The following is a 17398-nucleotide window of genomic DNA, read 5'->3' on the forward strand; positions in this document are numbered from 1 at the left end:
AACACACAGTACACAGCACTTTTCTTTCCTTTCTCTTTCTCTTCCTCTCTGTCCACCTCCACTCCTCCTGGCAGGCTTCGTCTCCTTTCCTCCCATCTCTGGCTCCCGGAGTAGTGGCGACTGGCTCCTTTAATGGACTACCCAAAGTGCTCCAGCTGCTTGATGACCTTCTTCCGGTGGAAGTGCTGCCATATAGGGCTCAACAGTACCTGCAGCACCTGCTGGCTGTTGTCCCATGGAACCCAGCAGGGCTGCTCCAAACTCCATGGTGCCCTGTGGGAGTCCCAGGCACCGCTGTGACCCAGTGGGGGCTGCCATCTATCGTTCTGGGGGAGGTATGGCTCTGGATGTGTTCTCTCCCTCTGGTCCTTCCAGAATGAAGGCGTTCTGGCCGGGTAAGGGCTCTGGCCATCCGCCCCAAAATCAGCTAACCCTAGCAAAGCTGAGTACACACAATAACTTAAAGAAAACTTAACATGATGTCTTTGATGACCTTCTGCACCTTTTTCTTCTTTCGGCTGCTCCCGTTAGGGGTCGCCACAGGGGATCACGTTCTTCCATATCTTCCTGTCCTCTACATCTTGCTCTGTCACACCCATCACCTGCATGTCCTCTCTCACCACATCCATAAACCTCCTCTTAGGCCTTCCTCTTTTCCTCTTCCCTGGCAGCTCTGTCCTTAGCACCTTTGACTTTGTCTCCCAAATGTCTAACTTGAGCCAAAACAACTCAAAGAAGCCTCACACTTAGGTGTCATTTGCTCTCTTCTCCTGTTCATCAGGTGGTGATATTCACAAGCTGGTTGTGCTGACTACAGTGGAGCTTTTTTCAATTATTTTTTCCCCAACAGGTTTTCAGGTGCTGAGAGCATCACAGAGCAAGTGTTAGAGAAATGGGGTAAGGCAGATTTGTGTTTTATATTAAATAAAACTGACTTCTGCATATTCATACACGCGTGGTTCTTGTGCAAGTGTTCTGTGTTGGTTGGACAGTTTCACTGTACTCTGTCTGCACATATGACTATAGCTGGGCCCATGTACAAAGGAGTCAACAAACAGCGTCACCTCCATGTCTTTATACCCTGAGGGGCTGCCAACAATGGCAGGCTGATTATCACAGGCAAAAATGTGTCCTGAGGTTTGAGGCATCAGTGCAAATACATATAATAATCAAAAAGATCGTCTACCTCTTGTCCTGCGTGTACCTTCAGCACCTTTCCTCTGTATTTACAGGTGTGAATGTCTCTTAAGCTGCACACCTTCTCTTGAGTGTGTTCCCATAAAGCCTGTTTCTCAGACTCTGCCACTATTTTCAAGACGTCTTTCCTCATCTTCTGTCTGGTTTTATACTTCCCATCTTTGAAGGCAACCCTCCCAGCATGCCTCATACGTCTTTACTCCTCCTCGTGCATCTCACACTTGCACTTCCTGTTTCAATGAGTCACCAAACCCAAACTGACCAATCACACTACAGCCAAACTGACTACTGAGTGAGACTGCACACATAGAAATTAGTGCTTTATTCTACAGTAGATAAATATATATCAATCTACTAGTGAAATGAGATATATATTGTAATAGACAACATGAGCTGGCTGGCATCCCGGCTGGGATGGATGGTTCCTTACATAGCCGGGAGGCCTTTTTAATGGAAAGATGTGGGTGCACGGGCATCCGACCAGGTTGGTTAGTGGTACCTGTCCTGGTTGGGAGGCCAGTATAATGGATGGATGGATAGGGGGGAGACTGCTTTCCAGGTCCATGTGGTTCCATAATACCCTGGGTAGTGACTCCCTCTGGAGTGCATCTTGTTTAGACACCCACAGGGCTGCATGGGAGTTGTAGTTTTGGTGAGCAGCCTTGTTGGAATCCTTGGGTGCCACTATGGGGAGCTGCTGGAGGTAGGCTCAACTATCACGGTGGGGGGGATCTGCCTGACCTGGAAATGTTTCCTGGATGCAATTTGATAGTATCGGAAGTACTCTTGGGTCCGGTATAAAGGAAGCTACTCCTCTTCACCCTGTGAGTCAGAGTCAGAAGAGTAGTCGGACGAAGCTCACCTGAGTGGAGAATGGAGAGTCATATTGTTGGAGCTGTAGAGTGCATGAAGGTATTTGTGGCAATACGTCTCTTTATTGATATCTGGAACTGTGTCTGTGCTGTTCTGTCTTGGGTTTGGTGTGCTGCAATGCCTCCTAGCAGTTCACTTTATATGTACATTTTGGGCATTGTGCTCATAGAGTTTCAATCTTTGGGCACTAACTGGCCACGCCACAAAGTGGTTAGTGGAAACTGATCTTTGGTGCTATGGGCCGGAGCACCAGCCAGCTTGGCATCCGTGCCCATGGTCCATATAAGAAAAGTGGGGCAAGCTGACAATTGTACGGGGTCAAAACAAACCTTAAACACTGTGAAATAAATAATAATAATAATAGCAAGAGATTTATTAATATTTACTAAGCACTTCTGTCTTCTTGAAAGAAGAAAAAGGTGTCAAACATCTGCACTGGTAGACTGAGTGCAGCTGGCATATCTTCTTAAGGTTCTGTGGAACTTTGAGAAGGTTAATGAGTGTGACAGATGCCGAGATGGTAGCCATATAAAGATGGTTAAAGCCTTCTGAAATGGACAGACTGAAGATGTCCCCTTCAGCCTGCACTTAGGAAAATACCTTCATCTCCTCTGAAGATGGACATATGATCACGAAAGGCTCCACTGAGGAAGTGCAAGACAACTGTGCCTTTGCTGAGGCATCCTTCAGAGTGGTCTGCACAATGCCATTTTCAAAAAATCGGGAGTGGTCTCCCCTCGACTTTCTCGTATTCTCAGATATGCTGGATGGATATTTGAGGAGTAAACCGTAAGACAATGATTATATTTTTATATTATGTACGTTAAAGAACCATCAACAACAAATCACATCAAATTAATAATATATTGTACAATTATTGTAAAGGTAAAGTTGAATAAATCGGACTCTGCAGCTGCATGAGTAAAAGGTAAATTACCACTTCCGGTTAACGGAAATAGCCCAAAAGGGGATAGAAATCTATGTTTTGTACCGAATACTTGTATGAAAAATTTGGTTGATCTAAGTGAAAGCGTTATTGTGTTTACATACACACACACACACACGCACAGACACACACAGACAGACACACAGACATTATTCCAAAAAAGGTATTTCGGACTCAGGGAGGTCTAAAACGTTGAGAATCATCAAAATCTCGTAATGCAATTTTTGGAGGATTACAATACTTGCCCTATACTTTGTATACGAGAAAGAGAAATGCTGGGACAGGAGTGTGTTTACCACTGTGTTACATTACATTTCGCTCTGATAACATTCAATATCATTTGGCAATTGAAGTCACTAATTATTGTAATGTTGAAGGGGAGATTTTTTTTGCCATTCTTGCATGATACTGGACTACGCAACAGTTCTGTGTCTCCATTGGCGTATTTTATGCTACGTAATGCACCACACGCAGCGCAGGAGACAGGCCTGGACTACAGGTAGGTATGTTTAGCACCCACACACTCCCAATGCTGTTGTAATACGTGCTGAGTGTGGCTTAGTGTTGTCCTGCTGAAATAAGCAAGGACATCCCTGAGAATGATGTAATCTAGATGGCAGCGTATACTGCTTCAAAATACATATGTACCCTTCAATGTTAGTGGTGCCTTTATAGATGTGTCCTATGGCGTGGGCACAAACACACCCCAATACCTTGACAGAAGCTGGCTTTTGAACTTAGCATTGGTAATGATTGGGATGAATGTGGCCCGAACAACATGATGGCCATTTATTCAAAAAACAAGTTGAAAGGTGGACTCGTCAGACCACATCAGACATTTGCACTTTGTGTCACTTCATCTCAAATGATGTTTAGCCCTCAAAGAAGTCATCAGTGGTTCTGGATGTTGCTGATGCATGGCTCCCATTTTGTACACCGTATAGTTTTAACTTGCATTTGTAGATACTGTGATGGACTGTACTTACTAACAACAGTTTTCTGAAGTGCACCGGAGCCCTTGTGGTTACGTTCTTTGCCTTCTGAAGGCTTGATGATCACAGACGTTCAGTACTGACTTTCAATCCTGCCCTCTACACACACCAATCCCCATCAGAATCTTTTAATGATGTTACATAGATAGTCATAGCCATAAATTCATTGCAATAATATATTGAGAAATGTTGTCTCTAAACTATTCAACACTTTGCTCATGTAGTTTAGTGCCAAATGGTGGGCCTCTACCCTTCTACCCTTATAAATGACAGAGCCTTTCGGGGGGCTACTGTTACACCCAATCATGATAGCGCCATCTGCTGCCTATTCACCTGTGCAAACTTCCAAACAGGTTTTTTTTACACATTCCATTGATGAATAGGTGCCTGTCCCAACTTTTGTGGATGTGTTGGAATTACTGTAGCGTATACTTACAAATGTATTCAAACTTTATGAGGTAAAACGCATCATTCCGGGGTAGCATGCTCCCTGTGCTGATCACAAAGAAAACATGGCCATTGAGGATTCTAGAAAACAACAGGAGATTACCTGTCAACTGAAAGTAAATGTGAAAACAACAACACAGCCCAAAGTGCAGCCTAAATTGGCTCAGAATGTTTCTAAGTGGTAATTTACCTGACAATTAGAAAATGTGTCGGAGGAGTTTTGGTACTCAAATGCATTCTGTAGGTACCAGGGGGATAACTTGAGCTTATTCAAATGTATGTTGAAGCAAAGGAAGGAAGACTGCACAAATATGTCAACAGCGGTCCAACTATGGCTTAGAATGAGTGCACTTGTCAAAGCCGTTGGGTAAAATGAGTCCACGTGTCAAAGCTGTGGGATAAAATGAGTCCATGTGTCAAAGGTTTAAACCTCTGCTTTATTGGTCATTTAGAACAGAGAGGCTGTTATGCCAATAAAAGGCAAATTGGTCAGTAATTGCTGCTCACCTAGTGCCGTGTGTCAAGATGAGGTGGTGAGCACAGGGGTCACAGCCCAGGGAAGAAGCCTTACCTTGACTGGAGGCCAAGGCCTTGACAAATGCTTGATAAATGAATGAAAGTTTACTGGATATTTAAAACTGGTGTGGAAGACAGATGGCACTATAACACACAATCCTGACACAGACAGACGCTAGAGGCACAAGTCCAAAAAGCACATGTGAATTTATTTATATACAGTGTCCCCAAAGGCCCAATCACACACTTTGCTTTATTTACTTTCTTATTCTCTTTCTTTATCTCTCAGTCCTTTTCTTTTCTCCTCCACTCCTCCTCAGCAAGCTTCGACCTTCTCTTTCCGACTCTGCCTCCCGGAGTGGTGACTGCTGGCTCGTTTTATAACGCCATCAGAAGTGCTCCAGGTGCTCCTTGACCTACTTCTGGCAGCACTTCACGCCCAAGAGGGCTCAGCAGCTGTTGTAGCACCCCCTGGTGGCACACCCAGATCCCAACAGGGCTGTAGATAACTCCAACTCCCATGAAGCCCTGTGGGAGTCTGAGACACCACTGCAACCCAGGGGGGCTGCCATCCAGCGTTCCAGGGTAGGCAACGTTCTGACCACACTTGCTCCCCCGGTCCTCCCAGCGTGGAGGTGTGCCAGCTGTCCGCCATACTGGATTCAGTCTCCATGTAGACCAGCAGCTCTTAAACTTTATGCTAACAAGACACCCGCAGTATGACACACCCACCATCAGAAAAAAGGCCCATTTGGAAATGACTGAAAAATTAAAAGTTGTAGCTGTGCTTGTTGAGGGCTTTCAGTTCCAAGCAGAGCTACCAGATAGTCATTGCAGCAGTTAGTATGACTCGTCCTACTAATGAAGTGTCTTCATTTTAAAAGCTTTAGTAAAATTCAGAACAACCAGTTGACAAAAAATAAAGAAGAAAGTTGACAATGCACACAGAAAAAAGAAAAAACGTCATTTTCTGTGATGTTCGGTTTAAGGCTTAAGTATCTAGATTAGATTAAATAAACTTTATTAATCAATTCGAGATTCATACAGCCAATCAATCAATCAATCAAAACTTAATGAGTACATCGGGTGGAAGTATTGAATTGCCTGACAGCAGTGGGCAGAGAAGACCCCCAGAGGTACTTCTTAGAACACCGTGCTCCAAGACAGAGTCTCCTGGAGGAGATGGAGCAGATTTTTCATGATGGCTCCCAGTTTTGCCACCATCCTGTTATCCATAACAGCTTCCAGTGTGTCCAGGGTTCGTCCTGTGATGGTGCCGGCTTTCCTGATAAGTTTGTTCAGGTACTGTGCTTCTTTTGAGCTCAAGTTGCTTCCCCAGGAGACCACAGTGTAGAACACCACACTGGCTACTGTGGACTGGTAGAACATTTCCAGCTGCTTGCTCCACACATCAAAAGCCTGAGTATTTTGTCTTGCTGATGTTGAGTTGCAGGTGGTTCTCCATGCACCACAAGACAAAGTCCTCCACCACATTTCTCTTTTCTGACCCGACTCCATTATTAATGCGACCTATGATGGAGGAGTCATCTGAAAATCTGTGTTGATGGCAAGTGCTGCTATGGTGCTGGAAGTCTGTTGTGTAGAGGGTGAATAGGAAGGGGGACAGGACAGTTTCCTGAGGTTCTCTAGTATTACACACCACCATTTCTGACACACACACTGCTGTCTCTTGGTCAGGTGGTCCACAATAAAGAAGATTGTGGGGGTGTCAGGATTCAAAGCCTTGAGCTTTTTCCCCAGTGGATAAGGCTGATTACATTCCTTAAAGCTTCTTTTATCACGTGCATGAGGACTGATGAACCCCAGCGACCCCCAAAAAACTCTATGCTCTTCATGGCTTTCTGTCTAACGGTTCTTTCTAGCTGTCTTACTTCAATCCGAGATTATTCTGTTGTCCAAATACAGAAATACAGCAGAACATTAAGAACATTCCATTAAACTGTTAGCTTATAGAGGGGTAAACAGAATCTTCCATTATCTATGTGAAAGCTACATTCTGTTCAAATTAAGGTAAACTTACTATTAATGCTAACCTAAAGGATTTAGCTTTTAAAAAAGCCGTTCTTTCATGGTTTATGGCACAACATGCCGGAAAATGACTATAGAAGTAATTTGGCAGAGGTGCTGAAATGAAGTGGTGGCTCAGAGGCTAGGGATCTGCACTGGCAATCGGAAGGTTGCCGGTTCGAATCCCGTAAATGCCAAAAAGGGACTCTGCTCTGTTGGGCCCTTAAGCAAGGCCCTTAACCTGCAATTGCTAAGCGCTTTGAGTAGTGAGAAAAGCGCTATATAAATGTAAAAAATTATTATTATTATTAATTAATTATTATTATTAACTCCGGAACATTTTAGAAATGACCAAGTTTCTCGTTTATAACATTCTGCATAGACTGAAGCATGAAAATATGTGTATGCCAAAAAACAGGAATACAGTAATCCCTCGCTACTTCGCGGTTCACTTTTCGCGGATTCACGACTTCGCGGATTTTATATGTAAGCATATCTAAATATATAACGTGGATTTTTCGCTGCTTCCCGGGTTTCTGCAGACAATGCGTCTTTTTACTTCTGGTATTTGCTTCCTCAGTTGGTTTGCCCAGTTGATTTCATACAAGAGATGCTATTGGCGGATGGCTGAGAAGCTACCCAATCAGAGCACGCAGTTAAGTTCCTGTGTGCTGCTGATTGGCTCAGCGATGGAGTGCTGCATTAACCAGGAAGTCTCATCTCACTCATTCAACATTAACGTGCTCTTGCTACTGCATTCAGGGGATTATCACCTTCAATCGTCATCATTTTTACTGCGCAGCATATTCATCACCATCTTCACGTCATATATAGCTACGTGTACTTCGCTATACAGTAAGTGTAAACTTATCTACCGATTTCATATTGCTTAGCAGTTGTCCCTGTTATTAATAGAGTAAAGGGTGGGTTGTAAACAATACAGGGAGGGTTTAAAAACGTCCAAATACACATTAAATAATTAAATAAATATGGTGTCCCTACTTCGCGGAAATTCAGTTATCGCGGTCGGCCTTGGAACCTATCTCCCGTGATAAGTGAGGGATTATTGTACAAGTATACCAAAAAAAAGTGATTTATAAAATTTGACATATGCACATTTCTACGCAATTTGCCTTTATAAATCACAATCATCTTGTAAATAAGCAGATGTGAATGCTCCTCAAAGTGCAAACCCCGCCCCGATGCCTCCTTTAAACAACTACATATGGACTATGCTAACGAACCTCATGCATATGCAATCAGGATGGTGCAGACCTTCATTGACTGGCTGAGCAGCCAACCACTTGATGCATGCAGCCACCGCCAATTGCTTTTGAGGAGTGCTATGGTGGGCTACACACTGCACTGCAGTGCCTCTCCTCTGCTGTTGTGGGGTCAGGGAAAAGTGCAAGGCGCCAGTGTCCGAGTGGGTAGCCACTAAAGCCCACACATGTAACGACAAGTATGTTGTTACAATGAACAGAACAGGCCAACTGGTTATGGACCCGAGGGCTTGACAAAATAATAAAATTAACTGATGAGAAAGAAAAAAGTTCCCTTCAGTACAAATACACAGGATTGGTCCTCGTAAAAGGGAGCTTAAATCTGTAGAGTCTGTACCTCATATGCATCACTTTTGAGGTCTGTGTTTGTCACATGAATGCACATTATAATAATGACTTTGTCATATCAATTATTATACGCCTGAGTCATCAATTAGCAGGTTTGGCTGCATATCCCTTCTTGATCGAGGGCGTCACCATTTTCCACTTTCTCTAAAATGTTGCATACAGATGGGTCAGAATTGTCTTAAATATCTGCAAGCTTTCCCATCAAGTTTTATTTGATAAATCCCAACTTTTGCCTGGAAAGCTGTGTATATGCATTTTAAGTATCTTTTTGTGCGTACACAAGTTTTATAAATCTGACCCCAGGAGAGGAAAAGCGTGTAAGGGCTCTGGCAGTATTGTAGTCAGGGGTTAGAAAGCCAAGAAAACAAAGGAAACAGAACATCAGAGCCAAAACAAAACTTATTAACAGTAAGAGCTTGTAAGAAGCACCTTTAGCTCTGGGCCAACTTACCAGCATCATAGGCCCCCGGCAAAGTAGTATACTGAGGCCTCTATTTGACAGCAAAACAGGAACATACATAGGCGTCAGAAACACCGTGGGACCTTGTGCTCCTGGAGACCCCGGCCAATGCCCATACGTTACGATGGCCCTGCAGTTTTAGCTTCCAACACACTAAAGGGGAATGTCTGCAACGAGGAAGAAATTCTGAATGCTACCCACCTCCATCTTATATAGGTGGGACACAATGAAGTCATGCATCACAAGTCTGGTAATGGATGCTCTTCCTATGAGCAACATGGCTGCCATGAAAGCAGACATCAAAATAGCAGTGATCATTACACCAAATGGCTAAGCAAGGATGTCAATATTTAATATTATAAACAGTACGAAAACAATGTATACAACAAAGCCTGAAAATGACAACTGCTTTAGCCTCACTACACTAGCAATCAAAATACCCCATAAGCAGCATAGCCCACCAAACATAAAAGAAATGGTGTGTCTTTCTTTCATGCTTTCTGGCAGTGCAGGCCATCAAGGTTCTTATAAAGGGTCTGTGCACTGTTTAAATGTTAAAATGTTTGCACTAAAATATTGAAATCAGTTGGATGCACATATGCGAGACTATCTGAGCCACAAGACCACTTATTCACTTGTGGAAGTCTTTTATAGAAATATTAGTTGAAATGAGCATTATAATGAGATAATCAATGTTATTCACTTCACATGTCAGTGGTTTTAATGTATGAGAATGAATGGTGTATAGGAGGTGTAGCAATTAGTAAACCACTGTACCCGCGCTTTGTAGGACCTCCTTTTGCTCTCAAAACAGGCTCAGATCTTCTTGCCATGGATTCCAGAAGACATTGGAAACGTTCCTTTGAGATTCTGGTATATGTTGACATGATTGCATCCCGTTCATGCTGCAAATCTCTCATTCTACCAGATCACAAAGGCATTCGGTTAGACTTTGGGAAGGCCAAGAAGAGCACTGAACTCATCACGTTGATGAAAACCAGTAAGAGATGACTTTTGCTTTAAGTAGCCATTAGAAGCCCTACCACATGCGGGTCAGAAGAGGTTATCCACCTGAAGCTAAGCATGTACTTCAAAGGGAGACTAACCGGGAAAAAGCTTGGGATGCTCCTGGAAGAGGTGTTAGTGAGGCCAGCGGGGGGCACCTACCCTGTGGTCTGAATGTGGATACCAATGCCCCAGTGCAGTGATGGGGACACTGTGCTGTAAAAATGGTGCCATCCTTCAATGGAGACATAAAACCGAGGTCCTGACTCTCTGTGGTCATTAAAGTACCTTTATAAAGAGTAGGGTGTATCCTCGATGTCCTGGCTAAATTGTCCACCATGGCCTGGTCATTCAGGCCCTCTAATCATCCGCTGTCTCTGATTGCCTAACCATCTCTCACCCCTTCACCACCTAACAGTGCAAAATGGCTGCTGTTGCATCACCCAGGTGGATGCTGCACATTAGTGGCGATTGAAGTGGCATCTCACTCACTGTGTAAAGCACTTCGAATACCTCAAAAAGTGCTATATAAATGTAATAAATTATTATTATTATTATTATTATTATTATTATTGGTAAACTGTGACTGTTAAACAGTGCGTATGTCAAACTGGCGTGTATGTGGCACCAAATCCTAATCCCTGATAAGAAGTAGACCAGAGTTAATATAGAATGACTCAATTAACTGCTGAACATTGCAAAGGAAGGATTCGTTGCAATGGCTTTGTAGAGCTAAATATTTATTTGCAGATAAACGTGTGTGCGATTTATCAAAGTCAACAAACAATTGAACAAATGCTGCAACGTGCAGACTCCTGGAAGTACAGCATTTCCACGTGTCAGATACAGAAATAACACATGCGCACGCTCACGGATAACCTGTGAGCACGATGACGCAACAGACAGCGTGCTCGGACTTTTGTATGGTGACCATGAAAGGAAGCACATGGTAAACAACAATGTTTAAATAGGCTGTGGAATTCAAGTAATGATTGATTGGTATTGAGTTCCAAAGTGTGCCGAGAAGACACCACCAGGACCAGCCTGGACTGCAGACACAAGGCAGGTTGGGTGCATGGATTCATGCTGTAGTTTCTAAATTCTGATCCTATCATCTATGTGCCTCAGCAAAAATCGAGATTCATCAAACCAGGCTCATTTTCCAGTCTTCAGCTGTCCAGTTTCGGTGAGCCTGTGCCCACTGCAGTCTCAGCTTTCTGTTTTTGGCTGACAGGAGTTCAACTTAAGCTGTTATTTTTGTTGTTGTAGCCCCTCCGCGTCAAGGTTCGACATGTTGTACATTCTGAGATGCTCTTCTGCTCACTACAGTTGTACAGAGTGGTCATCTGAGCCTTTCTGTCAGTTCAAACCAGGCTGGCCATTCTCCTCTGACCTCTTGCATCAACAAGGAGTTTCCGTCCTCTGAACTGTCGCTCGCTCGACGTGTTTTGCTTTTTTGCACAGTTCTGAGTAAACTCTAGAGACTGTTGTGCATGAAAATCCCAGGAGATCAGCAGTTACAGAAATCCTCAAACCACCAACAATCATGCCATGGCCAAAATCACAGAGATCACATTTCTGCCCATTCTGATGTTTGGTGTGAACACTATCTGAAGCTCCTGATCCATATCTGTATGATTTTATGGTGTTCCTATTAGGTTTTCCTAATAATTTTCGCAGTGAGTCTACTTATTATACAAAAAGAGTGTAAGGTAAGAATACAAAAGAGAAGGAAAGACAAGGTACAAAATAAGCAAAGTACCAAATCCCAGTCCTGGACTACAGGAATCATCCTGTCTGTCTGTTGAGATGGCCAGTCAACATTTCAAATTCTAACTGTCCACCCACACTGCGCTGTCTCTCAATTTCTGTGACTCTTCTCCTCACTACTCCAGCCTCCCTAAATCTCTAGCTAAATGGCAGCTTTAAACTCCATCCAGAATCCTCTTCATGGTTATTTGCAATAGGGACACATCCTGGCACCCCGATGTTCTTGCCTCGCTCAGCTTTCTGTCACCTTCTTGTCACACAGTATGCCCTCTAGTGTCCTGGCAGGACATTCCCCCCGTCTGGAATTCCTTCTCCTTCATTGTGTCCACTTGCTTGCACAGACATGCCAGTACACCCTGTCTTTCGCCGCCCTTCTCCAGTTACCTGCCTGCAGTCCCCGTCATGATCTGCTCCAAGTTGCCAGAGTGTTAAAGAGAGCAGTCAAATTAAAGCGTTTTAATTAAACATGGGATTGTGCACTTGATTAAGCCAAAGGTTTGACTGAGCACCATTGATCTCGACTCGAGGACCCTGTCAACATCACTTTGAATCTGTAATCCCATCACATGGCCGACAAGACCGGCTTAAAGTACGAACATGGCAGTAATCAATGTAGAGCCTATCAGTAGCCATGAGACCCTTTCCTGTAACAGGAATTGTGATTTGTGCCGGGCCTCGTAAGCTGCGTTGTCATGGAGCCTCTCGAGCTCTCCAGCCAGCCTGTGCGCTGTATACTGATGCACAACCCCGCTGTTAATTAATTCTCAGAATACCTTAAGATACAGTGCAACATGGCCTACTCAAGTTAATTCACAATACAGGCAGAAGCAAACTCTGTCGTTGATGTCTGGTCTTCCACGATTGTAAAGAACTTCCCTATGGAGACAGCTGCTGCACTTTGTGGCTGAGCCCTCCACAAGTACATAAACCCAAAGGTCCCCACTCTCTCACCAGGATCTGGCTGATTTATGCCTTCGACTTACAGTTCACCTCCCTGCTCTCCAGCAGCTCCGCACACTTTGTCCCAAAATGAACAGCCCATCAAAGCTACCAATCTATTTAAAATTCCTAAACAGCTGTCTTTCATTTAGACTTTACAATTGGAAACATCATGCAAGTGCGGAGATGACTCTCAGGGGATGCATGTTTTTAATAAGAAGCTGCGTGTCTCTCACGTTAAGAGCCATTCTCACTTGCTTTTCAGTTTCTAATGTAAGGTGGAGGAAACCCATCGGACCGGTCTACCCAAAACCAGCCCCTCACTGATCACCCTGTTCCCCACAAGCACTTACAGCTTTTCTGTGAAAAGTAAAGCCATCACAGAGCTTAATGCCTGGAAGGATCTTGATTCAAAAAAGTGGCTATGCTCTCCAAGCCCGGTGGGGAGCACAAATCAAACTGCTGTCTTGATGAAAACTGCGGAGAAAGAACGCAAAGGGTCTTTAGGTCAGCCATTCCCCACCCTTTCTGATCACACTATGTGCGCACGCACACACACACACATATCCTTTTGTGTGGAAGCGGAAATAAGCAATCCAGAGCATTACGATGGCCGTTTTTAGGAGGGACAATTGGGCCATCTGACAGCCAGCTTTTCTTATTTAATTCTCCCATCCTGTAAAAGCTTTGTCGCATTTCTGAGGGATTTTATTCTCACATCTTGCTGCTGACAGCTCGTTTTTTTAAAGTGCAGTCAGGGTGTCAACAAGGCCGGGCTGATGCAAGGTTGTTGTCTAGGATGAGCAGGGAGTGAAGGTCACCTGGATGGACTGTTCAGAAGATCCTTTGCTTTGTTCATTTCAAAGTGGGGCTGACGTGTGAGTGCAGTGCATCGACTTTGCAGCTCTCCTTATGAAAGGCCGGATAGATCTGATCATTAGTTAACAAAAAGAACCTGCGTAATTAGGGGTGCGAAACAAAGGGGCCATCTGTTATGGTTCAATCAGGGCTCCGTATCTGGCCTGTTTTCTTTCATTAAGTTGTTGCTTTTTGTTGATTACATTTGGATATTTTCCAAAGTTAAAGTGTTTGTTAAGTACTGTTATTTGCCATTTTAATATTATTAGCACATGCAAGTAAGAATGTCACTGCACTCTGTAGCCATGATAATAATTGACCCTTAGTGTGTTTGTTTTCAAATCGTTACCGTAATTAAGATTAACTCAGTTAGTTGTTTTCCTTGTTCTTTGCATGTTCAGGCAGTGGGGTCGGGAACTGCTGACGCTAAACTTATGGCTGCAGGCGGACTATTTCAAGGTCAGATGCCCTGTCCAGTGATTATTCCTGCCTCGTGCTTGATGCTTGCTGGTTTTCACTCCAGCTGCCCCACAACCCAGCACTAGATAGGCGGGTTAGGAAGATGGACGGAGCGATGAATGGATGGGCGCCTATAATATATGCCCAGTTCTTGTCACCTGACTGCATGCTGTGTTCCTGCTTAATATTCTCTCTCCCAGAAGCACATGGGTGCATTATCAATCCAATGGCAGCAGGCAATATCTTTGCAAAATAACTAAATAATCAACTGTACAGTGAAAGAATATAAGCAATCGCAAGTGTGCCATGTTTCAATTATTATTGCCTAGTTGACTACAGAACAGAGACAGCAATTCACATCTGGGCATCAACATCAACAGACATCAACATTGGATACGTTAAGAGCAACATCCCCACCTTGCTGGACCAATAACAGTTCACTTACAGGGCTACCAAGTCAACCCCATCTCTCTGGCCTTTCACACTGCCCTGTCACACCCGAAGCAGAGGGACAGCTATGTGCACATGCTGTTCATCGACTACAGCTTCACCTTCAACACCATCCCACCCAACAAGCTGACTATTAAACTAAACAACTTGGGTCTCAGCTAACACCGGTGCAAAAGGATTTTAGATTTTCTCACTAACAGACCACAAACTGTGTGCATGGGTAGGCACATCTCTTCATCCGTAATACTGAACACTGGGGTACCACAGGGCTGTGTGCTGAGTCCTCTCCTTCACTCACTCTTCACAAACGACTGCAAATTTACACTATGATGCTAACATCATCATAAAGTTTGCAGATGACACCACCCTGATAGGCCTGATCTTCAATAATGACGCAGCAGACTATAGAGAAAAGGTTGAGAATCTGGAGAACTGGAGGCAGAACAACAACCTTGCACTCAGTTCCAAGAAAACAAAGGAAATGATTCTGGACTTCAGGAGACTGAACTACAGCGGTCAACATCCCATCAGTATTAACATGGCAAGAGAGTGGAGACAGTCCAGAGTTTCAGATTCTTGGAAGTCCACATCAGCCAGGACCTGTCATGGACAACAAAAACGACAGCAATGGCCAAGAAAGGTCTTCAGAGGCTTCACTTTCTGAAGAGCCTGAGGAAAGCCCAACTCCTAAAACAACTGCTGGTTACTTCTACAGGTGCACCACAGAGTCTGTCATCATGTACTGTACTGCATTACAGCGTGGCACTCTGACTGCACCTCTGAAAACAGGAAGACCCTCCAGCGTATCATCAAAGCAGCTCAGAGAATTACTGGAGTTCAGCTGGACTGGAAAGTATCTTCACTACCCACTGCAGCAGAAAAATAAATAACATTTGTAAAGATCCAACCCACACCAGCCATCTCTGGACGATGATTCACAGCCCTGCATGCCTGCACTACCAGGCTGAAGAACAGTTTTTACCCCAAAGCAGTCAGCCTAGAATGATCACTGCCCCTTCCTGTAACACAAGAAGCCACCACCAATTGAACTGAAATTCTGCATCAGCCACATATAGTCACACACCAATACATGACCCAAGTGGAAATCATAACCATTGCATTGACTGCAATCCTCACTGTGACTTCATTTATTATTGCTTTGCGCCCTCCCCCACCATAAACTATCATCTAAGGGGGAGGAGCGAAAGCTTTAGATTCAACAAAAATGTCAATCTTTGGTTTTCGACGGATCTTGACGTTTTTATGGTCCTCTGTTACCAAAAACACTGACATCTCCATGACGGGTATGTGTCTGTTTGTATGTGTGTGTGTGTGTGTGTGTATCTGTTGTGGACGCTAGGTGGCACTATTGCCCCTTTAAACCCAACAGACAGACACACAGGACACAGGGTAAAAGCAATGAGAAGTATTTTTATTCTTTATCTTCTCCCAACAGTGCCTTCAAGCATCACAGCCACAATAAACAGGCAATTAAACAAGCACAATTCTCAGTAATACTTATAACTCTCTCCTCCACACCTCCCAGCAAGCTCTGTCCTACACCTCTTGCTTCCGTTCTTCCTCCCACGTGATTTGCCAGCACTTCCAGGTCAGACGGAGAATTCAGGCTTTTAATCAGCCCGTTGTCGTAATCCATTAGTACTTCCGGACTAGGCACGAATTTGTTCTCCCACCATCTTTCCACAGTGTCCCCTGGCTGCACCCATGGTACCCAGCAGGGCTGAGCTGCCGAACTCCAAGTCCCATTGTGCCCTGCGGGAATCCGGGGCACCGCTGCAGTCGCCATTTAGTGTCTTGGGGGAGGCAGTGTCCTAAAAAAGCTGCCTTCCCCCTTCCTTCCATCTCAAGGGTGTCCCAGCCGTCTCTTACACTGTGTTTAACAGTTTCTTGAGAATGGTCTAGAGCTAAAACGGCCAGGCGAAAAAATACCAAACTCGAAACTTAATCCTGCTATGAGATGACGATGTGCTGATTAGTTTTTGAGCCAAATCGTACAAGGGAAAGAGGCACTCAAGAGGAACCCTCAAATACAGTAATTCTGCAATTAATTGTGAATTCTTCTTGTCAATTGCTATCATAATGATCTTTTTTTATGAACAGTAAGATCAGCATCAGAGTGGTAAATAATTACTGAAATTTTCTAGAGTAGTTCAGGTAACTTGCTTCTTAGGGCGCAAAGCCTACTGACACCCACGTCTGAATTTTATTTCTCTTTATGCTTCCATATTCACCTTTACTGTTACTATTAACTCTTAATAGTATTTGTGCTTCTCCTTGTTTAATGTTTATTTTAAATCTGTGCTACTCTTATATCCCTTTATCTAAGGCTTACTCCAAATTGATATTCCATTGTGACAATAAATATATCTTGCATGTTGGAACATTCAAGGGACAGTGGTACCCAGTATACAGGGGTTAGACCTGATCTTGGGAGCCAGTATTCCACTGTCCCTCATTTCTTCTGGCCTCCATGTCTCATGAATTCCTATTTCAGTTGGGATGCTTCTCCATCCAGGCCATTAATCCACTATGCTGGCTGCCCCGCCAAGTAAGGAATTTCCATCCATTACTGTTGGGATGCCAGTCCTACTATACCAGTTGTCACAGTGCCCCTTCATGTCTGCTTGTCTCATGTCCCTTCTTCCCAGCCATGTAAGGGAATGGGGAATCCAACCCAGCAGGGTCCATCCATGACATAAGCTTCAGTTTTATACACAGTTTCACGTGACAAACTAATAATGTAAAGAAATAACTTTGACTTGAAAAGTACCACTCATTCAAATCTTTGTTCATATTAACTTCACAA

Source organism: Erpetoichthys calabaricus, chromosome 8 (assembly GCF_900747795.2).
Source record: "Erpetoichthys calabaricus chromosome 8, fErpCal1.3, whole genome shotgun sequence".
Taxonomy (NCBI): Eukaryota; Metazoa; Chordata; class Cladistia; order Polypteriformes; family Polypteridae; genus Erpetoichthys; species Erpetoichthys calabaricus.